General features: G+C 44.9%; 1 protein-coding gene across 2 annotated transcripts in view; it reads right to left on the reverse strand.

Annotated features, from left to right (window-relative positions):
• Positions 1–18381, reverse strand: part of LOC141086129 (bifunctional heparan sulfate N-deacetylase/N-sulfotransferase 3-like) — a 682308-nt gene extending 663927 nt beyond the window's left edge. The window contains exon 1 of one of the 2 annotated variants that reach the window (XM_073571870.1): positions 17732–18381. The gene's annotated coding sequence lies outside the window, so the exon portion shown is untranslated. The remainder of the gene's footprint in view (positions 1–17731) is intronic. The other variant, XM_073571869.1, reaches the window with a different exon arrangement.
• Positions 18382–25206: the final 6825 nt, after the last annotated feature.

Below are 25206 nucleotides of genomic sequence, written 5' to 3' on the forward strand. Positions count from 1 at the left end.
GTTGGCGACGGCACTGGCACAGGGCCCCTGATAGTACGGTGGTGTGTCTGATGGCGGGTGGGCCGAACCTGCACTTTCATCTGCAGCTTCCTCTTTGTCACCGTGTAAGATGGAACTGTATATGGGAAGGGTAACCTGAGTTTCATCAGGGTCAGATTCAGGCCGGGTAGCGTGCGAGGGGAATGTAGTAGTCTGGGTCAATGTACCAGCAGATTCATCGAGCAGTGGCTGGGCATCAGTGCACTTGTGTCGCCCCCAGGAGTACGGTCGCCACAGTGGCATTACCTTCCTCCTAGGGAGTGTAATGTCATGCTTAGGAGCAACGAAGGATCTCTCTAGCAGGTTAACTGATTGGGCGGCGTTATTCCCACGAGTCATGACCCTCCAAACAGCGTTCATGAAGGCAAAGTGTTTGTTTTACGTGGGCAGTATGGTTGCAAAGCTGAACCTTAAAGGAATGTCCAGAAGGGCACCACCAGGAGTGGAGCCTACGGCGTAATTTGACTCAACACGGGCAACCTCAACCATGCCAGCTACAGAACAGATGCACACATTGCAAGCTTAATTCCGTTAACGAACGAGACTCCGTCATGCCCCGCGGTCCGAGTCCGGCTTACTAGAGGGACACGTGAGGCTCTGGCACATGAGATTGGCCAATAACTGGTGTGTCATGCCCTTACATGTCCATGGCTGCATGTGCGCTACACTGAAAAGGCCAGCGTTTGTCGCTTACAGGTGCAGATAACCCGCTGAACAACGTTAGTGATGGGGATCACTGATTACAATTATTACTCGCGAACGATGATTTCCCAGTAAGTGCAGGTCAACCGCAGTTCCGGAATTAGGCCTAACCGTCATTCCTGAAAAAAATGAAAAACTTACGTGTGCAAACCACAGGTGCTGTAGCTTGCTTAACAGCTCGCCAGCCGTTCTCACGCCCAGTATGGGTTACACGTGATTGCACAAAGGTGAGAAAGGGTACCGTATCCCCGGATAACATGTATGGATAGCGTACACATTCAAAAGATATGTCTATACATCAGGAGGCAGGCTCAGACGGTGTTAGGCCCAGTATGGCTTGCACGTGATTGCACAAAGGTGAGAAAGGGTACCGTATCCCCGGATAACATGTATGGATAGCGTACACATTCAAAAGATATGTCTATACATCAGGAGGCAGGCTCAGACAGTGTAAGGCCCAGTATGGCTTGCAAGTGATTGCACAAAGGTGAGAAAGGGTACCGTATCCCCGGATAACATGTATGGATAGCGTACACATTCAAAAGATATGTCTATACATCAGGAGGCAGGCTCAGATGGTGTAAGGCCCAGTATGGCTTGCAAGTGATTGCACAAAGGTGAGAAAGGGTACCGTATCCCCGGATAACATGTATAGATAGCGTACACATTCAAAAGATATGTCTATACATCAGGAGGCAGGCTCAGACGGTGTAAGGCCCAGTATGGCTTGCAAGTGATTGCACAAAGGTGAGAAAGGGTACCGTATCCCCGGATAACATGTATGGATAGCGTACACATTCAAAAGATATGTCTATACATCAGGAGGCAGGCTCAGACTGTGTAAGGCCCAGTATGGCTTGCAAGTGATTGCACAAAGGTGAAAAAGGGTACCGTATCCCCGGATAACATGTATAAATAGCGTACACATTCAAAAGATATGTCTATACATCAGGAGGCAGGCTCAGACGGTGTAAGGCCCAGTATGGCTTGCACGTGATTGCACAAAGGTGAGAAAGGGTACCGTATCCCCGGATAACATGTATGGATAGCGTACACATTCAAAAGATATGTCTATACATCAGGAGGCAGGCTCAGACGGTGTAAGGCCCAGTATGGCTTGCAAGTGATTGCACAAAGGTGAGAAAGGGTACCGTATCCCCGGATAACATGTATGGATAGCGTACACATTCAAAAGATATGTCTATACATCAGGAAGCAGGCTCAGACGGTGTAAGGCCCAGTATGGCTTGCACGTGATTGCACAAAGGTGAGAAAGGGTACCGTATCCCCGGATAACATGTATGGATAGCGTACACATTCAAAAGATATGCCTATACATCAGGAGGCAGGCTCAGATGGTGTAAGGCCCAGTATGGCTTGCAAGTGATTGCACAAAGGTGAGAAAGGGTACCGTATCCCCAGATAACATGTATGGATAGCGTACACATTCAAAAGATATGTCTATACATCAGGAGGCAGGCTCAGACAGTGTAAAGCCCAGTATGGCTTGCACGTGATTGCACAAAGGTGAGAAAGGGTACTGTATCCCCGGATAACATGTATGGATAGCGTACACATTCAAAAGATATGTCTATACATCAGGAGGCAGGCTCAGACGGTGTTAGGCCCAGTATGGCTTGCAAGTGATTGCACAAAGGTGAGAAAGGGTACCGTATCCCCGGATAACATGTATGGATAGCGTACACATTCAAAAGATATGTCTATACATCAGGAGGCAGGCTCAGACGGTGTTAGGCCCAGTATGGCTTGCAAGTGATTGCACAAAGGTGAGAAAGGGTACCGTATCCCCGGATAACATGTATGGATAGCGTACACATTCAAAAGATATGTCTATACATCAGGAGGCAGGCTCAGACGGTGTCAGGCACAGTATGGATTTGACGGCCCAGACTACACAGCGGAGGAGCAGGGAGAGGTAAAGATTGCAAATGCTGGGGCCCTGCCCAAGCAAGGGGGGCCCACTCGTGGGCGTCGGTACTGGCACTGGGCCCCTCCTAGTACGGCGGTGTGTCTGACGGCGGGTGTGCACCACCACCGTCAGAGACACTTGATTGCACTATGAGGGACCCTGTGCCAGTGCCCGCACCCAAGAGTCGGCCTACCCACCTGTCAAGGGCAACGGCACTTGCATGGTGTCGTGCACTAGGTGGTGACCCCGGCCATGGGGGGGAGGCAGCACAGTTAGGGAGTTTTAGAAAGTGGCATATGTTGATGTTGGACATTCAGCTGATGCAAAAGGCGAAATAGGTGAAGTCCCAGGAAGAGGTGGACCAAAGCAAGCCATTTTTCTGTCACCCTATGTGTCATCAGGGGAAGGTGGGACAAAATCCTTGGAAACCCATGCATGGTTCATTTTAATGAAGGTTAGATCATCCACATTTTGGGTTGACAGACGGGTCCTTTTTTCTGTCAGGATTGATCCAGCTGCACTGAAGACTCTTTCCGATAGCACACTTGCAGCTGGGCAAGCGAGCTCCTGTAAGGCATATTGTGCCAATTCAGGCCAGGTGTCCAGTTTAGCAGCCCAATAGTCAAAGGGGAATGACCTGTGTGGGAGAACATCGATATGGGAGGAAAAGTAGTTTGTAACCATAGTTGACAACTGCTGTCTGCTGTCACTTTCCATCGATGCTGTATTACCAGTTGTGTGAGCGGTACTTGAAAAATCAGTCCACAACATTGTCATGAAACCCCTGTCTCCAACGCCACTTCTGCTGTGTGCACCATGAACACCTCTGCCAAGCTGCCCCAGGCCCGTACGGCTCGTGTGAGAACCATCACCGCTGCTGTGTGCTGGGAATGCCTCAAGCAACCGATTTACCAGAGTTGCTTGTTTATTAGCCAATATTAGGTCAAGGTTCTCCTGTGGTATGATGTTTTGTAATTTGCCTTTATAGCGTGGATCCAGGATGCTGGCCAACCAGTAGTCGTCATCGTTCATCATTTTGGCAATGCGGGGGTCCCTTTTTAGGGTCCGCAAGGCATAATCTGACATGTGGGCCAATGTTCCCGGTGTCAATGATGCACTGCGAGTGCTGGTTGGAGGAGCAATTTCTGGCAAATCCACATCCCTCCAGTCACGCACAAACCCTGTACCAGACCTTGCCACGCCAACATTTTCACTTGCCCCACGAGATGCATCCTCCTCCCCTAAGCAATCATCCCCATCATCATCCTCCTCCTCTTCTTCCTCCAACTCGTCCAGGAGAGGTCCCTGAGCAGACAATGGCTGAATGTCATCAAGGATTCCCTCCACCTCTTCCTCCTCGTCAACATTGGCTGCAGATGCCTGCACCTTAAGGTGCGTCAAAGTTTGCATGAGCAGACGCATAAGTGGGATGCTCATGCTTAGGATGGCGTCGTCTGCGCTTACCAGCCGTGTGCATTCCTCAAAACACTGAAGGACTTTACAGAGGTCTTTCAGCTTCGACCACTGCACACCTGTCAACTCCATGTCTGCTCTCAAAGTGCCTGGCCGTGTATCCTCCCACAAATGCATTATGGCCTGCCTCTGCTCGCACAGCCGCTCCACCATGTGCAGGGTGGAGTTCCACCTTGTTGCAATGTCGATAATGAGGCGGTGGTTGGGAAGGTGGAGCAATCGCTGCAGCGACCGGCGGATGTGCGCGCACAGTCTTCACACCTCATGGAGCAGGGCTGTTAACTCCGGATAATTTTTGAGGAAGCACTGCACCACCAGGTTCAAGGTGTGAGCCAAGCAAGGTATGTGGCTGAGTTTTGAAAGGGCTATGGCTGCCACAAAATTACGGCCGTTATCAGTAACTACCTTGCCTGCCTCAAGATGTACACTGCCCAGCCATGACTCAGTTTGTCGCTTCAAGTACTCGGCCAGCACCTCGGCGGTGTGTCTGTCGCCCAAACACATCATCTGCAACACAGCCTGCTGACGCTTTCCACTAGCTGCTCGATAGGGGGACACCTCGTGTGCAACAGTGGCAGCTACAGATGGAGTGCTCGTACGACTGCGCTCTGTGGACGAGCTTTCGCTTCTGGAGGAGGAGGAGGAGGAGGGTGGAACGCCTACAGCCAACTGTTTCCTATACCGTGGGCTAGGCAGCACTGTCCCACCACCGCTGTCCCCTGTGGACCCTGCATCCACCACATTAACCCAGTGCGCAGTGATGGACATGTAACGGCCCTGGCAATGCCGACTGGACCATGCATCAGTTGTGAGGTGCACCTTTCCGCTCACTGACTGCTTGAGTGCATGGACAATGCGGTCTTTCATATGATGGTGGAGGGCTGGGATGGCTTTGCGAGAGAAGAAGTGGCGACTGGGTAGGTCATAGCATGGTACTGCATAGGCCATGAGTTCGCGGAAAGCTGCGCTTTCCACCAACCGATAGGGCATTATCTCAAACGAGATTAGTTTGGCAATGTGGGCGTTCAAACCCAGTGTACGCGGATGAGAGACTGAGTACTTTCTTGACCTACTCATAGTGTCTGGGAGGGTGAGCTGGACTTGAGAGCTGCATATGGTGGAAGTAGCGGTGGACAGGGCGGACTGAGAGAGGGTTGATGATGGTGATGGAGTTGGTGTTCTTTCTGATGGCCTAGATTCAGTATTTCGTTGATATAACAGTGGGATTCCCTGACTGCTGTGGCCTTGCAACGACACCTCAACATTTGCTGCTGTGCTAACCGGTGGGCTTACAGTGGGGGAAACAATGTAGCGTTGCTGACTACCTTCTTTGTGATCAGTTGCACATGTGGCACTTGAGGTTTGGTGTTGTGTCCACGCTTGCAAGTGCATGCTGGTTAAATGTCTAAGCATGCAACTGGTATTCAAATTTTTCAGATTTTTCCCTCGGCTAAAGGTCGAGTTGTTGACCCAGATGCCAATCTGGGTCAACAACTGGGTCATCCATCACCTCCTCTTCAATGTCATGTGCACCTTCCTCTGTGTCCCCGTGTATGGTGGTATAGTGTGCGGGAAGGGGCACCTGAGTCTCATCAGGGTCAGAATCTGGCTCTGTACACTGCGAGGACAATGTAGTGCTCTGAGTGAATGTACCAGCAGAATCATCTATCAGCGGCTGTGCATCAGTGCACTCCATGTCAGATTCATCTTGGCCTGAGTAATTCACCATTTCACTTGATAATCCAGGCATGGTATGTGAAAACAGCTCCATGGAGTAATCAGTAGTATGGCCTGTGTCATCCTTCAATCTTGGTTGTGGTGAAGGACACAAGGAAAGGTGTGGTTTATGAACATGAGCCTCCAATGACGACTCAGTGCTTTTACTTTTTACAACTTCAGAAGAGGAGGCGATAGAGCTGGAGGCTGAGTCAGCAATGTAAGACAAAACTTTTTCCTGATGCTCTGGCGTTAAAAGCGGTTTGCCAACTCCTAGAAAACTAAGCCTTCGAAGCCTTATGGAGACAGACGATGACGCAGGCTCAACACCTCCTGCATTCGGTCCTATTTTGCTTTTGCCACTACCATCAGATCCACCACCAACACCATCATTACCAGCTGCCAACCCCGGCCCAATTCCACGGCCTCTTCTACCAGCCTTCCTCATTTTTGGTAGAAATGTAGACAAAATCCTACAAACTATATAGTAATGTAAAACAAGGTACAAGGTGTCTATAGGACAGGGGAGATTTAGATTTTCTGCAGACACTTGTGGACACTGGACACTTGGATTGTGTGAGGCCCACTGAATATCACAGTGCTATGTCACAGGCTCGATGGCACAGGTGTAAAAAAAGTGACTACAGGGTAAGGGAGATTTTGAATTTCTGGGAGATTTTGAATTTCTGCAGACACTTGTGGACACTGGACACTTGGATTGTGTGAGGCCCACTGAATATCACAGCGCTATGTCACAGGCTCGATGGCACAGGTGTGAAAAAAGTGACTACAGGATAAGGGAGATTTTGAATTTCTGGGAGATTTTGAATTTCTGCAGACACTTGTGGACACTGGACACTTGGATTGTGTGAGGCCCACTGAATATCACAGTGCTATGTCACAGGCTCGATGGCACAGGTGTGAAAAAAGTGACTACAGGATAAGGGAGATTTTGAATTTCTGCAGACACTTGTGGACACTGGACACTTTTGGATTGTGTGAGGCCCACTGAATATCACAGTGCTATGTCACAGGCTCGATGGCACAGGTGTGAAAAAAGTGACTACAGGATAAGGGAGATTTTGAATTTCTGGGAGATTTTGAATTTCTGCAGACACTTGTGGACACTAGACACTTGGATTGTGTGAGGCCCACTGAATATCCCAGCGCTATGTCACAGGCTCGATGGCACAGGTGTGAAAAAAGTGACTACAGGATAAGGGAGATTTTGAATTTCTGGGAGATTTTGAATTTCTGCAGACACTTGTGGACACTGGACACTTGGATTGTGTGAGGCCCACTGAATATCACAGCGCTATGTCACAGGCTCGATGGCACAGGTGTGAAAAAGTGACTACAGGATAAGGGAGATTTTGAATTTCTGGGAGATTTTGAATTTCTGCAGACACTTGTGGACACTGGACACTTGGATTGTGTGAGGCCCACTGAATATCACAGTGCTATGTCACAGGCTCGATGGCACAGGTGTGAAAAAAGTGACTACAGGATAAGGGAGATTTTGAATTTCTGGGAGATTTTGAATTTCTGCAGACACTTGTGGACACTGGACACTTGGATTGTGTGAGGCCCACTGAATATCACAGCGCTATGTCACAGGCTCGATGGCACAGGTGTGAAAAAAGTGACTACAGGATAAGGGAGATTTTAAATTTCTGCAGACACTTGTGGACACTGGACACTTGGATTGTGTGAGGCCCACTGAATATCACAGCGCTATGTCACAGGCTCGATGGCACAGGTGTGAAAAAAGTGACTACAGGATAAGGGAGATTTTGAATTTCTGCAGACACTTGTGGACACTGGACACTTTTGGATTGTGTGAGGCCCAATGAATATCAGAGCGCTATGTCACAGGCTCGATGCAGCAGGTGTGAAAAAAGTGACTACAGGATAAGGGAGATTTTGAATTTCTGCAGACACTGGACACTTTTGGATTGTGTGAGGCCCAATGAATATCAGAGCGCTATGTCACAGGCTCGATGCAGCAGGTGTGAAAAAAGTGACTACAGGATAAGGGAGATTTTGAATTTCTGCAGACACTTGTGGACACTGGACACTTTTGGATTGTGTGAGGCCCACTGAATATCAGAGCGCTATGTCACAGGCTCGATGGCACAGGTGTGAAAAAAGTGAATTGTAGAATTGGGCAGAATAGAAATCTCCCTAGAGTGTAAGTCTGTAAGAACGGAACAAGTCCTCCACTTATCCTTCCACAGTGACACACAGATAGCTTCACTGTGGCTGTGATAACAGCCGTTACACGGTACTGTGTGAGGAGCGTACACCGCTGTATGGTGTGAATAAATGCACGCTCAGTACCTTAGCAGGATGAAAAAAAAATTGGGATTGCTTTTAAAAAAGCAGTTTGCAGAGCAGTGGGGAAACAGCAATGCAGCTGTCAGGAAGCCTTAGAAGGCAGCCTAACAACCAACACCGCTGATCCACCACAATATAGCCTCCCCTTGCACTGCACACACAGTGACTGGTGTGTTGCACAAGCAAAATCGCTAGCAGCAGAAGCAGTTTTTTTGTCTTCTTCCCTGCCTAACGCTCTCCCTACAGAATCAGCAACCTCTCCCTATGCTAAGATCGGCAGAAGTAAGATGGCGGTCGGCGTGCACGCCCTTTTATAACCCCTGTGACGCCCACCAAAGCAAGCCAATCACTTGCATGCCCTTCTGAAAGATGGTGGCGACCCCTGCCTATGTCATCACGTTGCCCACAGTGTCCGTGGATCCTGATTGGCTGAAAAAGAGCGCTAAACAAACTTTTGAAACGCGACTTTGGTGCGTAAGTCGCCGACCTCGTGGCCGACCTCATCCTAGGGTCGGGTTTCGTTTCATGAAACCCGACTTTGCCAAAAGTCGGCGACTTTTGAAATTGTTCGACCTGTTTCGCTCAACTCTACTAACCAATGGTCAACAAAAAACGCATGCGCAAGAAAACGCATACATGAGCATGCCAATGCGCACATATGCGCACCTATAGACTTACAATGGGTGTCTTGCTGTAAAAAAACGCATTGCGCGCATGCGTTTTTTTGAGGCAAGTCGGACACCCAAAAAATGCAACAGGATGCATTTTGTGTGCCCGAGTGCACACCACAAAAAAACGCATGCGCGTAAAAACGCATACAATCGCATGTGTATGCGCACATAAGTGCATCTCATGCAAAATATAGGGAAAAAAAGCGCATGCGTTTTTTAGCGCTAAAATACAGCGCAAAAAAACGCAAGTGTGAAACCAGCCTAATCTATTAATATAGGAATATGGGCTATAGCTTGCTTTAATAAGTCGTACCTGTTTATGTCATATAACATGCCTTGTTGTTGAGAAATTCACTTTTTATTCAATTATCTAATTGATCTCTTCCAGACTATGGGGAGGATGCTGCCTGGAAGAGATTTCTGCCTCCCAACTTCCTTATCTTATATATCATCTCCCACAGTGTCACTCTGTCCCTGTGATGTTAAGTGCTTGTCCAGAAATCTTGTACCTGCATATTCCATCTCCTGGCATTCCTCTTCAGTAGAGATGAGTGACTTTGCCTTTTTTAGGGTCGAGTCGGGTTTCATGAAACCCGACTTTCTCAACTATCGGGAAAAGTCCGAGGTCCGACTGAAACACGAAAGTCAATGGGGAAACAAAGTCTCTCTCTCTCCCCGGATGCCCCACGTGTCATTTCATTGCCCACAGTGTACGTCCTTGCTCATTGGCTGAAAAAAAGTCATGTGCAAGCATTCTCGGAAACCCGACTTTGGCGCTCGTTTTGCTGACTGCATGGCCGACTTCACGCTGTGGTCGGGTTTCGGTTGGCGAAACCTGACTTTGGCATAAGTTGTAGACTTATGAATCTGGCCGACCTATTTCGCTCAACTCTACTCTTCAGTATTCTGCCTTCCTATGCGCATAGGGTACATGTTCTACTGTGCAGGTGCCGGCAAGTCACTGACACTTCTGCGCCCAGTGTTTTCTGGCATGCAGGAACTTTCACAAACACAAGTACTAGTGACTTGCTGTCACCAACTCAGAAGGAATGCCTATGCCAATAGGATGGTGGAACACTGAAGAGGAACAATAGGAGATGGAATGCGCAGGGATGAGATTTTCGAACAACTCCCTGTGACATAGGGACAGAATAACGCTGGTGGAGGTGATACGTAGGGAAGTGAAGTGCAGAGGCAAACTTATATTCCAGGCAACATCTTCCCCATAGCCTTGAAGAGGTCATTTATATAATGTGATAAATGAGGATTTATCAGCAACAAGGCACCTGATATGAGCCATACAGGTAGGACTCTCCTCAGCAGTCTCTAACCTGTAAGCCTATATTAATGGTTTAGATAGGTCAAATGTGGTGACACATTCCCTTTAAGTCTCTAATAACATAAAGCAATGACATTTTATAATAAAACTTTAATGATGAATGAGTAGGTAAAATTGATGCTTAATAAATGTATCAATTGAAGCTCATAGTAAAGAGCACAACTTGAATCATTTCCTTTCTCCAACTATAGAAATCATACGTTTTTTAGCAGAAATAAAGAATATACCTGTGCCAGGACCTCAATTATACCTGACATTACCAATCTAAACTAAGGTAAAAAATAATGCTGTATAAAAATATCCATTCATTCTCTCATTTTTTATAGTCACAGTTACAAAAGGACATATTTTAAAATATCTTAAAAATACTAGCTAACAGATATCCAAGAAAATGAGTCCCATCTATTTAAATATAATGTGACTGCAATTTTCACTACAGAAGCTAGTACTATACTTTTGCTTCATAAAAATACATATGAAAATCACTACATTCCTTATAAGTAAATGGCACAAATGGCTGCCTTACTTATAACTGTCCTACTTCTTTTGCAATTTATGGAAAAAGAGTAGTTAATTTTTGAAAAGTAATATTATTCAAAATACCATGGATTATGCTTCAATTGCTTCTTTTTTTCATACAAAATGTATATTAAATAAGGCTGACTTACTGTAATAAAAGAAATTATACAGCTGAAGCTCTGCTCTATAAAGGACATATTATATAGAGAAAAATTTTAAGGCATACATACATCTGAAATAAAAAAAAAACGTGGCACACTCACTTCCCAGCGCCCCCATAGATACAGCACAGGTTGCTCTGAGGGTTTGAGCCAGATCCAAAAGTAATGCCTGCTTCAACTGTAATTGGCTGCGGTAGTCAGGTGACTAGAAAAGCTTGTCATCAGCAAGTCTGTTTTGGAACACCCCTTTAATGCTCCAGACCGGAGATAAGTCTGATCTTAAGGTTTAGACAATGCAATCAAGAAATGTAAATGGGTTTTAGGGCTAGCGGAACACACCAAGTAAAAAGAGATGGAATCAAGGTGCGTTCGCAGCCCGGGGTCCACTGTGCAGTGATGTTACCTGCTGCTTGGAAATGGCGGAGGTTGTATGGCAATATACTAACAGAACACAGGCGGGTTAATTTCACCCGATGCGTACAGAGGCGAACTCTGTTACTACACAGAGCCGTGGAAAATAAACACCGGAGCCTGTTAACACTCACAGGGCTCGGCAAGGTGAGCGCTAGTGTGTAGTCACAGGGCTCTACCCCAAGGACCCAGGGTTGGAGTCCCTCTAGACCAGTAGAGCTGGGCGCCGCAACTGCGGAGCCAAATAGAGGTTGAATGAAATGTAGTGCACAGCGTGCGCTCTGCACCGCTCTGACGGATGCCACGAACTACCCGGAATTGGGAGGAAAGTGCTAGACTTACGCACGATGTCGCACTGGTGGATGCAGCCGCTTAATGCGGTACTGAGGTGCCCAGAGCTGGACGGCACCATATGGCGCTGAGTGAGGTGCTGAGAGGTGGAAGCACGGTGGTGCAGATGAAGCCACTAGTAGGAGCTGACTCTGACTCTAATAGCCCTATAACATGTGTATCCAAGGGAGGGGAGTCATGATAAGTCAGTCACCAGATACATACATCCATCATCACTCATTCAAAATACATTAAGAGTCTATACTAGCGCATGGCCGAGCAGCCATGCAAACCTGTTATAGCAGTGTCCTTCTGAGACCTTCCTGATGGTCCAATCTGAGCTGCTTGAGGACCTGAGCCTGTGACCTCCGACCTCCAATGAGAGGTTGTCCCATGGACATGCTCATAGGCTGCAAAAGGGACTTAGACTCTGGAGCTGCTTGCTGCTGGCTAGTGCATATTGCTAAAACTGAATCAGAGGTGGCAGCAGCAACCAACCTGACAGCACTTGCCAGAGCAAGATACCAGGATCGACGCCTTTGCTGAGCAGCCTACTCTGTGGCCGGAGCAGAATGGGAGACCGCAGAAGGCAAGGCTCGGGATTCCTCCTGTGCAGAGGCAGGAACCTGACTCCTAACAATGGGCTGCTGTAGCTTAACAATAGACCATGCATAGATGCCTAATAGCCCACCAGTCATATTAACACCGGCAGGCAATATTACACTACAATACAGATGAATTGCAATGTATGACTCAAGGCATAAGATCCCCTTGTCATATTGTCATCCCCTTCTATTCCAGGCAGCATGCCTCCTTTTTTGGATGATATTTATAGTAGGAATTAATCTGATATTGTATTTTGGAAAGCATCTTTTAATATAAGTCTCACTTGAAAGGGGACATTATTCAGTTTGTAGGAAACCTCTGTGTCTGCTATTCTTAAAGTCCAAATTTTGTTATGTGGATATCTTCTTTCCCATTGACACTTTTTGTGACATCTCTTTGTCATAACAATTTTCTTGCACATTGATAAGACATCCCTTATTTTGGTTTCATTGGGAGGAATGCAATATGATGTATGATAGATTATGCTTAGTGCACTTTTTAAAATGTTTTTATATGTGGTCTGCTTTGGTGAATTTGGACAATATTGTATGTAATAACATATTTTTGTTTATTAACACACTGCATGCATGGCCTTCTTTAGCTCATTCCTTATGTGAAGAGGAGTGCCTCACCACACATAGCAATGTAACTGGTGTCTGAGTGTGACGAGATGACTGTGAGAAGTACCGTAATCTACAAATGACTACAAAGCACCAGACCAGTTACTGCAGGACACTGCTGCCGAAGTGAGGTGACCATGAGAGTAGCTGTGACCAGTGCAGTGAATCTGTGCAGAACCACAAATAGAATGACTCAGAGACTGTCCCAAGTGTCATAAAAGTGTTAGAACACCGTTTCAAAAGCTATTTTGACACCCTCTGTTTAAGTCAACCTGCTACCTCCTATGAGAATGGTGAAACCATCATGCATGTTGTCTCATGAAAGACTACGCAACCATCAAGCTCATTGCCTTGCTGTGAGTAAAGTTCTTGAAATGACATCTGTGTAATTACATCCTTACACCATCACTGAGTGGGAAACCCCTTCATCACTCTTGGACAGTACATTCAAAACTATATTCAAAAGGGTACACCACAACTACAGCCATGGAGGTCTTACATAAGAGTCTGTATTAATGTCCTGCTAATTATTAGCAGTAATGTGTTTAACATGCACATATGAACATAATGTATGATTGTTCTCAGATTTTGGAATAAAAATATCTATTATGCCTCACATTCTGCCAAGATGCCTGTAGAGTCTTAGCCTGATACTACACTAAATGTACATAATTGGAGTCAAAATTGTATTTAGATATAAAAAAATAAATTAATGACTACATAAAAATATCAAGATTGTGACCCTATAAGTAGGGATATTTGAAAGCCACAGGCGTAGAAAAACTTTGAATGACAATATTTTATTATTGTTCTTAATATTATTATTAATAATAATAAAAATAATTTTATTTCCATAGCACCAACGTATTCCGCAGCACTTTACATTTTAGAGGGGACTTGTACAGACAATAAAAGACATTACAGCATAACAATAACCACATAAACAACAGATACCTAGATAAATGAGGGCCCTGCTCGCAAGCTTACAATCCTTGAGGAAATAGAGGAGACACGAAAGGTGGGTGGTAACAATTGCTTTCATTGTTCTGACCAGCCATAATGTAAGAAATCAGGTGTTCATGTAGTGCTGCATGAACTGGTTTTCCGCCACAATATGTAAAAGTACAGACACAGAGGGCTATTAAATACATAAATCGTGTGAGAACATGATGTGAGTGTTAGGAACGGCGGAACGCACTAAATAAAAAAATAAATAATAAAGTGCGTTCACCGCTCGGGGTCCACCGTGCAGTAGGTGTTACACCGCTGCTAAGTAGTGACAGAGGAGCAATATGGCGGTATGATGAGCACAAGTTCAACTTCACCCGGAGTGCGCAGAGCGGGCTCTGTTCACACACAGAGGTGCCGCAAAAAAAACGTACAAAATGCTGAACCTGTTAGTGACACAGGCCTCAGGTAAATGCACACACAGTATCTGGTCACAGGAGCAGGACCCAAGACAGAGGAGCTGCGTCCCTCTAGACCTACTGTGTGTGCGGCGTCGCTTCTGCGAGTGCCAAGAAGGGCTGCAACTACAGCGCGGCGTAGGACACTGCCGCTCAACGACAAAGCCAGAAAGCAAGCACAATGTCGGACGCTAGCGCAGCGGTGCGGTGTGCACAGTGGCTTAAGGCTTGCCACTGACTGGCGCTGACTGCTAAACTAATTCCCTATCCACATGCGTAATATCAGAGGGAAGGGGTTTTATAATGAGTCAGTCACCAGAAACATACATCCGTCACCATTCACACATAGCAAGCATAGTCTATACTAGCGCATGGCCGAACGGTCATGCGCACTTTTTATAGCCGTGCGGGACCTTCAAGATCTCCGAGATGGACCAATGAGATCTGGAGCAGGACCTGGGCACATAACTCCCGATCTCCAATGGGAGATCGTCTCATGAGCATGCCCAGTAGGAGCACAGAGGAACTTAGTCTCTGGAGCGGTCTGCTGCAAAGTAATCTTCTCTGCAGTAGATAGCAGGAGACCGCGGAATGTGAAGCTCTGGATTCCTACAGAGCAGACGCAGAAACCTGATGCCTAACAGTGAGGATTCTGGTTATGAAGAAAATTTTGCGTGGGCAACGCAGAGATAGTTAAATTAATGTGTTGTGGTGGTAGGCCAGTCTGAAGAAATGTGTTTTTAGAGCACGCTTAAAACTGTGAGTATTGGGGATTAATCAAAATTATCCTGGGTAGTACATTCAAAGAATTGGCGCAGCATGTGAGAAGACTTGGAAATGGTAGTGGGAGTTTCTGATTATTGAGGATGTTAACCTCAGGACATTAGCAGAACAGAGGGCATGGGTAGGGTGGCAGACAGAGATGATGGAGGAGATGTAGGGTTGTGCTGAACCATGGAGCATTTGTGGGTGAGAGTGATACGTTTATATTGAACTCTGGAGTCGGTGGGTAACCATTCCAAAGACTGGCACAAGGTAGAGGCATCGGTGTACAGTAGCAGTTGATTAGGAGTATGATCCTGGCTGCAGCATTCAAGACAGATTGGAGAGGGGAGAGTTTGGTAAGTCAAAAGTAAGAAAAAGGTCAAATTCTAGAAGTGTTTTTGAGGTGCAGATAACAAGAGCGAGCCGGTGCTCTGATGTGGGGGTGAATGAAAGCTTTGAATCAAGTATGACCCGAAGACAGCGGGCTTGTTGCTGGGGACTAATGGTAAAATTGAAATTCTCATCACATTATGTCAAATCTAGTAACTAGTAGGAAGCAGTGAATACATTCAAGTGGTACTGAATACTAATTGTATATCACAATCTGTATTTTTCTAAATGCTAATTTTTTGTATGAGTAGTTCGCTTCTGCACAGATTCAGCAAAGTGGTGGTTGCTGGCGGCAATTTCAGGAACTGTAAAGGGTCAACAAAAGGTTAAAAAATGACAAAAAATAGTTATACTCACATTACCACTCACTGCCTAACCCGTCAGCTCCTCACCATCACTCATTTGGTCTTCGTCTCATTTCCTTATCACCAACAAGAGCTGAAATTCCAGGGCCTCTCACCCTAGGCTGGGACTTCCAGCTCTGATGAAGCTCAAAAGACCTAACACGTGTTTATGCAAAACCTTACCGGGCCTCATAAGAGCCGAAAGTCCTGGCCTAGTATTTGGAGGTCCAGGGCATTCAATGATAAGATGCAACAAGGACTGGCCAGGTGAGTGGTAATGTGAATTTTAGGGCTTTTTTTACTTTTTATATCTTGTATTTAGTATGCTCTGAGGTCTGAAGTGACCCCTGAAGAAAATAAGGAACAGTGAATTCTCTTATTTTGCATTCTATATTTGAAGTGATAACTTCTCAAAAAGTCAAATTTCCTAGAAAAAAAACTTCACAAACAGGTTGAATTCGAGTTTAGCCTGATCCGTTCATCTCTACTAACTACTGACAGATACATATGTTTTGAGTATGTTGTACATGACGGTTGCAAGTCTTCATATTTTTTAAACCTATATTTACAAAGAAGGAGAATGTCAATATTGTTCATCAATGAACCCACCTTGTCCAAATATCCCCATCGATGACAGGAATCTTCACTAAGAAGTAGTGATAAATCCCAAGGCAGTCCATCCATGATTTACAGCTGCATTCTGTATCACAAATTGGATTCTAACAGCCTCTTGTGGATTTCTAATGCTACATGTGACAACCGATAAGAATAAACCAGCTGCCAACCGGTAAACTACTTACGCCTGTTAAAGTGGATGAATATTGTGAAGTGTTACTGTATTGTTAATTTCGCTATTATATCTTTGCTTCATAACGTCTGATAACAAAAGGGAGTTTACTAAACAGAAAAAGCAAGCTCGTTCTGACATTTGCTAAATTGATTGATTTTTTTTTCCTGCTAGGAATTCCAGGGTGTCTGATGATCACAACACTTTACTAGCTTATATTGATTCTCAACTGTTCATTTCCTCGGATATGCGGAGCTATGGCAGAAATGCATTCCTAACACCAGTGAATGATTTTGTCTCCTGTGGAATTGCCTCCCAAATACAGCAGTAAGAACTCTGCCTGCAATAAATCACTCTCATAATTATCAAGTGAAGAAAGCCTCCTTAAGACAAGTGACATATTTTTGGCCATTTGAAAATTCAGTTTCCCTCAGAGCAGTACTACCACTCGGTAAGAAGATGAACCTGGAAAAATCAATTGCTTGATTTATTTGCAATCTTTAAGAAACACACATACAATGCGAGCCTGATGTCTCAATATTGTAACTCGCAGGTCTGCGTGCACGGAAAAGGAAAGAAATAAGGACCCTTGCGTTAATTGTCTAGTAAATCAATTAAAAATAGGACAGCTAAAAACAAAAAACACAAGAGGGCATCCATGCTACATATAGGATATTTTAATTAAAATGAAATAAAATAAAACATATCACAAAAAAAAGAAGAGCAATAACAAGAGACACCCAAGGGAAACAGTTCCTGGTTTGAATATATATATATATATATCGACTACAGGAGCTTATTTCATCAAGATCTTAAGAGTGTGGAGAAGACAACTGGGAATGTTCACATAGCTACAGAATTACATCCATGCACTGGAATGTAGAAACATTGAAGTCATCAATTATTATAGTTACTAAACTAGGATAAATCACATAAAACCTTACACTAAGGTAGGAAAAAGTATTGGATATGGACTTTACGTAGAAAATTTTATATGCAGCTTATCAGTTAAAAAAAAAGATCAAATGTGACACTAAAATGGTAAATATTCCTAGTAGTGGAGCGACCTGGAAAGTTCTAAAGCGATGGGACACTGCACTTTTGGAAGACAGGCAAGTAGGCAGAAACTTTCTAGTGTGAAGGTGTTAAGAGTATTGATGTAGGGGAGATAAGTGTTGGTAATACCTGAAATTTGCTTGGGTTCTCATCATGTCAGACTTCCTCTTCATGTAGAGCAGAAGAAAGGTGTTAAGTGCTGCTGGTGGTCTGTAGGACAGCCCTCAGGATCAGCACCAGGGTCAGCACCTTCCAGGGTGAGTGGGGAGGGGTGGGCACTGCATCCCTCCTCTCAGTCACTGCATTCCTGGCTCTGGAGAAGTGGTGACTGAGGAATCAGCACCTTGCACAGCTCCAGCAGGAGGAGGACAGGCTGCTCGGTGTCCCCGCTGCCTACAGCATCTCCCTCTGTCTGCTGCTCTCCTCCTTCTGTCAGGAGTCCGTGCAGCGGGGGAAGGGGCTGCTGGCTCCACTGCTGCAGCTCTCGTGATGACAGACTCTTGTTTTGTGTCTAGTCTATTCTTGCCAGAAGGGGGGCTTAGAGAGGAAGACTTGTTCTTTTTTGAGAGGGGCTGGGTAGTGAGTTAGTGGAAATGAGCAGCTCTGAGCTGGAGGAGTAACCTGGGGTCATCTCAGAAGGGGAAGCATTGCATAGACATTGTATGGTGGCTGGTGTTATGTCACTATGGAGATTTATTCTTACTGATTGCTCTTTAGTGTGACATTACTACAGGTCAAGTGAAAAACCTGAGGTCAGCTTGACTAGATGTCTGTCGAAGCGACGTAGTACATCCCTGCTGTAATACACATTTTTACACACACACAACCCATGCAATAGTTTTAGGCAGATGTGAAAAATTCCACAAAGTGAGAATACTTTAAAAAATAGAAGTGTTAGTAATAATTTATATTTATCAATGAACAAAATGCAAAGTAGATGATCAAAAGAGAAATATAAATCAAACTAATATTTGCTGTGACCGCCCCTCACCTCAGCTGACAAAACAGCATCGGTTCTTTTAAGTACACTGCACACAGAGTTTGAAGGAATTGTTCCATCTTGGAGAATTAACCACAGTTCTTCTGTGGTTGGAGGCTTGGAAAATCCTATATCTTTATGCATACCCACATAGGCTTGATGACGTTGAGATCTGTGGGGGTCATACCATAACTTCCAGATCTCCCTGATTTTCTAATCTATATAATTGCCTTGTAATGGATTCATTTCCTGTTCTGTCCAGATGTCACTGTATCCCAGAATTCCAAGTGGTGGAGAACATCTTGGTGATGAAGAAGATGAGAAGCAATACCTTCTTTGTCGACTGGAAGGGATTTGGTCCCGGAGAGAGATCCTGGGAGCTTAAGGAGAAAATTCACTCTCCAGTTCTCCTCCGGAACTTCCTTGATGGCTTGAAGAGGAGGGGGCATAAGGGGGGGACTTTTAGCACCACACCGGATCACTGCTCTGACAGGCAGGGCCTCTGGTGTGTCACTTCACTCACTCGTGCTGCGGTTGGTAATTCCCTTCCCCATTCTCTGCATGCTTCCAGCAGAGTTCTCAGCCAGGCCTCCAGACATATCCTTAGAGGCCATGTCCTTAAAGGAACAGCGCATGCAATTGCTATTTCCTCAGCCATGCTATTTCCTTGATTTTTGGAACCACTGTGCCTTGGACAGCGGAGAGCCTGGAGGGGCATGACTAAGCAAGTACTGGACTGTTCATTAGAGCCTCTGATGGTGAGGTTAGACTTGGCTCCTGATAATCGACAGGTGCCACTTCAGGACAGACCAACGGACGTTCAGCATCTGGACCCAGAAGGACAGACTGGATGGTGCAGCAGCCAGAGATCGAATCAGAGTGCAGCAGGGAAGATCTGCACCAGAGTGCAGCAGGCAGGATTTGCACCAGAGTGCAGCAGGCAGGATCTGCACCAGAATGCAGCAGGCAGACATGCTCTGCACCAGAATGCAGCAGGCAGACAGGCTCTGCACCAGAGTTCAGCAGGCAGGCTCTGCACCTGAATGCAGCAAGGACTGGTATGCAGTCTTGCACAACTTAAACTGCAGAACAGGAAGGTTGCTCAGGCACCTCCCCAGTGGGGAGGAAGTAATATATACCTAATGTCCTACAGCTATTGGCTGGGGAGGAAATAGCAAGTGCACACGCTGACCCTTTAAAAGGGCAGGAGTGCATGCACTCGTGCCCTAAGGATGTGACTAGAGGACCTGCTGGAAGCATGCAGAGCATGGGGAAAGGAAGAACTGACTGCAGTATGGGTGACTGAAGAGACACGCCAGAGACCCAGCATGTCAGAGCAGGACTCCGGGGTGGTGCTAACACAGTGGTGACAATTCTAGTGTATTTGGGCACAAAAGGCTCATAAACATTATTACAGTATGGTTGATACATAGGGAATATCATTACTGTATTGAATTTTATTTATGGAGATATTTTTGCTATGAGTTACTGTAAAAGGGATGTACAATTAGTACAGAAGTATTGGAAAAGGGGGGAGGGTGTTCTGAAAGTGATCATGCTTAAATATATGAGTTATGTTTTGCAGAGAAGTATCATGGCCAGAAGAATTTAGAGCAGTCTGTGCCAGGTGGAAAAAAATAATAATACAATATAGAACATTGTATGGAGGTAAAATTAGTGTTAATACTGTTTTTTTTGTTAATAATAATAATGATGGTGATATTATTCAGTCAATATGAGGTATTAATATGCATGGTGGTATTTAACCCTTTCATGTTATATTATTGGTAATGTTACAGAGCTGGGGTGCTAGGTTTATATCCCAATAAGGACAAGATCTTCAAAGAGTTTGTATGTTCTCCCTGTGTTTGCGTGGGTTTCCTCCATGTACTCCAATTTCCTCTCATGCGTCCAAGACATACTAATAGGGAAATTAGATGTGTCACTAATAGGGACTGCTAAGATGATGTCTGTCAAACGCTGTGGAATTAATGGTGCTATATAAGTAAAAAAAAATTATTTTGGTATAGTAAGTGTAGCGCTCGCGCCCCGACTGGATGGCACAAGCGTGGGATTGTGGCCCCATTGTGCCACAACCAGACTACCCTGGAAGGGGCAAGACTAAGCAGCTACCTTGGTGTTCACTGGAGCCTCTGATAGATCAGGCTTGTGCAGCAGGTACTACTCCAGGGTGGAGTCTGGCTGTAGCAGCTGATCCCACTGAGGGACTGAGCACCAATAGCAGGTGTGGGCAAGAACCGATGGGCTCGGCTGACACTCTTGGCAGGCAGGCGGGCATGGCTGGCACTCTGGCAGTCAGGCGGCTACGGCTGACACGGCTCGGACTAGAGGGACAGGAACTGATTCGGAAGGGACAGTAACATGGACAGGTATGAGTGGTATATAGGGACAGGAAGTGACCTGTTCAGACTGGAGGAGCAGTCCATTAGGAACCAGTTCAGACAATACAGACAAAGATACACAGGAAGCGGAGTGGGAGCAGAGCAAAGTTGCAGAGAGCAGAGCAGAGCCGCAAGGTGTGGAGCAAAGGGCAGAACCGCAGGATGTGGAGCAAAGGGCAGAACTGCAGGATGGGAAGCAAAGGGCAGAACCACAGGATGCGGAGCAAAGGGCAGAACCGCAGGATGCGGAGAAAAGGGCAGAATGAGTGAACACCAGGAAACACACAGCGGAATAGGGAAGACTACAGAGAGAGATACAAACGGACACAGGTAAAGGACTTAGTACAGACAGGGTCAGGTAAAGGTACAGGTATAGAACTCAGTACAGACAAGGATGTACACGGGACAACTACAGGATAGAGGATTCAGGCCTGAGTATGCAACCCTCAGGGAGGCGGAAAACAAGACACAGGATACAGGTGTGTAGCCCCTGGAAGGTGGAACAAGAGAAACAGCAGGACAGGACATGGCAACTCAGTAGCCAAAGACAGACTGAACAAGTTTGTTGCTCAGGCATCCACCTATGGGATGCCTTAAGTACCTGATGCCTATTGGCAATTGGCTGGGGAAACCTTAGGAATGTGCACATTGTCCCTATAAGGACCAGGAAGTGCTGGGGCCGCCTCCCTAAGCATACAGCAAGCAAGGACATAAGGCCCAGAGCATGGAGCCAGCATAGGACAGAATTCACAGCATGGCCTGAAGTAATGAGTAAGATGGGAGCTGGGAAACCATGCAGTGATGCCGGCAGGGATGTTACAGTAAGTTTTACTCAGCAACACGACGATGGTTATAGTCAGACACTATGGGTAATAGCATATGGTCATGGTGTAGTGGTATTTTTTACTTGTATTTGGTAGTATTGTTATAGACCCGCTCAACTGTTGAACTAACACTAATTTATAAGAATTTGGTGTGGTGATAATTAATAATTGTTTCTAAACAGGGTCATTTGACTGTTTATAGGAGGAAACATTTGCATCACATTTTCCTATGTAAGTTAATCTCTTTTGAACCATATTGCTCTATTTACTTGGAAATATTTGTAATTTGCCTAATAAAACATTTTCCATTTTTAATGCTACTAAAAACCATTAAACATCTGTTTATATAAAATCTATTTTTTTTATTTTAAATGTACATAATGTTTCAATTAGTTATTATTCTCAAGCCTTATGTTTGCTGGTAAGGAACTGGAAGATACTAGTTTACATTCAAAGGTGGAAAACCCATCCAGATATTATAGATCACAGTTCAGATTTGATGAAATTAAATAGTTTTTCACAATTAATCAGTACAAATGCAATCTATCAGCCTGAAGTGAAATCTGTGAGGCATACTGTATATTGAAACCTGATACGTCCAACTTCTCACTTGTGAGCAGAACAAAGTCTGTACTTCATTGTTAGATTCTGGATGCTGTAACAAAGCCAGGAAGGCTAGGGTTAAATCCAAGTACTGCAGGTCTTGACTTTGACCCAGGACATGTGTTCACTTGGAAGTTCTCAGTCTCCTGGAGGAAGCTGAGGAGATTCGACTATTTTGGATGTAAAGAGAGAGACAAGCCAAAGTCTCTCTCTAAGGCCAGGGTTAGACATGCAAGAAACTCGCACAAGTCTTGCGACCGGAGGGTGCAGCTGCATGTATTTCTATGCAGTCACACGCTCCAGTTCCGAGTGCCGGTGGCAGTGCCGGATATTGACATGCAAGACTCGTGCGAGTTTCCCGCATGTCTGACCCCGGCCTAAATGAACCGCATGGTTCAGCTGCGAAAGCTGAGCAGTCTGTGTGTTGGAGCTGCAGAGCAACGTGTGGAAGCAGTAGCCTGTGTGAACTGTGCATGGAGTTGAAAAATTCTGTTTGACGCTGGAAGTTGCTGGAACTCAGACTGAGGGTACATACTCATTTGCGAGAAAAACGGACGAGTGCAATCCTATAAAAAATTGGATTGCACTCTGACCAATGTTATTCAGTGAGTTAGATCTCATCTGCAATTTTTTTCTCAGCTGAAATCAGACTGAGAAAAAAATCACAGCATGCTGCGATTTGCAGTGTATCTCGGACGAGACTCGCCAATGCAAGTCAATGGGTGTGAAAAAAAAAATCGCACGGCAAACGGATGTCATACAGATGTTATTTAAGAAAAGTCTCATTGTACTCGCATGACACTCGTCCATTTTTTTCGGTCCTGATATTGGAACTTTTTTTTTCTCGCAAATTAGTATGTACCCTGAAGGTGATACTGAGACTGGTAGGATCATACCTCTTCTGTGTTTAAAGTTTATTCCGGAAGAAAGGACTCTAATGTATTCGGGGAGCCTGCACTGACATATACAGTATGTGCCTGCTGAATAAACTATTTGCTGTTATACCTTTGTGCCCAGAAGAAACCCTTTTTTGCTTTTGAATCCCTTTGAGTTTTAAGGAAAACTACACATGTTCAGACCAAACTGCATTGCCTGTGTAAACACTACCCTACTGCTGACCGTGAACCCCTACAATATGAACAAGAATTTTCTCATTCACTGACAGCAAACAGAAATGTAGACTGTTGTGGGTGACTCATGATGCAGTTCACGCAAGGTTTGTAGCACAAAATTGCTTGAAGTATTCCAACATTTTTGCAAATGTCAAAATTGTGCAAACATTTTTTTTTTCTTTTTGTGACTTATCAAATTCATCATAATTTATTCCACAAAACTGGAGTACATTATGACATTTCTTGCAAACATTTCTTGATATAGATATTTTGCGGTGGTGTATGGCAGCTTAAAGTTGTGCCAAATTCATTAAGAAGTTAATGCTTCTTAATGAATTTGGCACATCATACTCCCAGCTCATGTGCAAAATGCCAGTCTTGATGAATTGGGGGAATAGTGTATTAGAAAACTGTATAAAATCTGTGCTGATATTCAAACCTGCACCACAAGATATCTGTTGTGCTTTCCATCTAGATGTGCCATGGATTTTATAATAGACAGTCCCATGTCTAGGGATGTACGTGCACTAAAATGCTCGGATGCTCGTTACTCAAAACAAAGCAATTTCTAATGCTAGGAAATCTGAGCATTTTTCAGGCAGACCTTACAAGAAGTGAAAATGTTGAAATGGATGAAAAAAATGCTGTTTTGGCTGTTTTGAAGGAGAACAGCATGGGTAAGACCCCTGGAAGCAGCTCTGACTACCATATCGCTGCAGAGACCAATGACATCACATTTTAACTCCATTTTAAGGACTGACAATAAAACATTCAAAATCAATGAAAAATTGGGGTTTACAGAAAAAAAAAGTTAAGAAGCATTCTTTCTTGTATAGTGACTTGTATTTAAGGCAAATTTTAAAAAGGATTTTAAAGAAATACAATCTGTTTAAATTGTCATGTAGTGGTACTCCTAGACTCATAAAGGCTATGCACTAAGAGCAAAGTCTGCCAAAAATGAGAAGCAGGGTCATCCATTTACCTTTGAAGGCAACAACTGTAGTATTTTTATCAAATATTGTGAAAAAAGTGTAGTTGTGGTACTCCCACACTCATAAAAGCTCTGCACACAGTGCAAAGCCTGCCAAAAAATTACAAGCAGGGTCATCCACACAACCCTTTAACGCACCAGCTGTAGTATATCATTCAAATATTCTGGTACTTCTTCACTCATAAAGGCTTTGCACACAGTGCAAAGCCAGAAAAAATATAAGGCGGGTCATCCATACATCACAGAAAGCAACAACTGGAGGGCCTCATTAAAATATTGAAGATTAAAAACACTATATGTGCTGCTGTAATCTGGTGGTTTGGAGAAGCTGAGAATAATCCAGGCTTTGTTCATTTTTATCAGAGTAAGCCTGTCAGTATTTTCTGTTGACAGGTGAAAGCGCCTATCTGTTATGACCCCCCTGGCAGCACTAAAACCTCTATCTGACAAGACGCTAGTGGAAGCATAGCACAACACCTCCAAAGCATAAAGGGACAGCTCATTCCAGGTGTCCAGCTTTGAGACCCAATAGTTGAAGGTCGCAGAGGAATTAGAGAGTATGCTGGTTTTGTCGTCCAGTTATTGCTTGAACATCTTTAAAAATGTTTCCCCCTTGTCAAAAATACCCAGACATAAGGGCCTGAATGCTGGGAGGGTGTCATGTAATAGGCCCTGGCCTTTGCCAGTGTACCC

The sequence above is a fragment of the Dendrobates tinctorius genome, unplaced genomic scaffold, assembly GCF_039654945.1.
Source record: "Dendrobates tinctorius isolate UK_male_01 unplaced genomic scaffold, ASM3965494v1 ptg000030l, whole genome shotgun sequence".
Classification (NCBI taxonomy): Eukaryota; Metazoa; Chordata; class Amphibia; order Anura; family Dendrobatidae; genus Dendrobates; species Dendrobates tinctorius.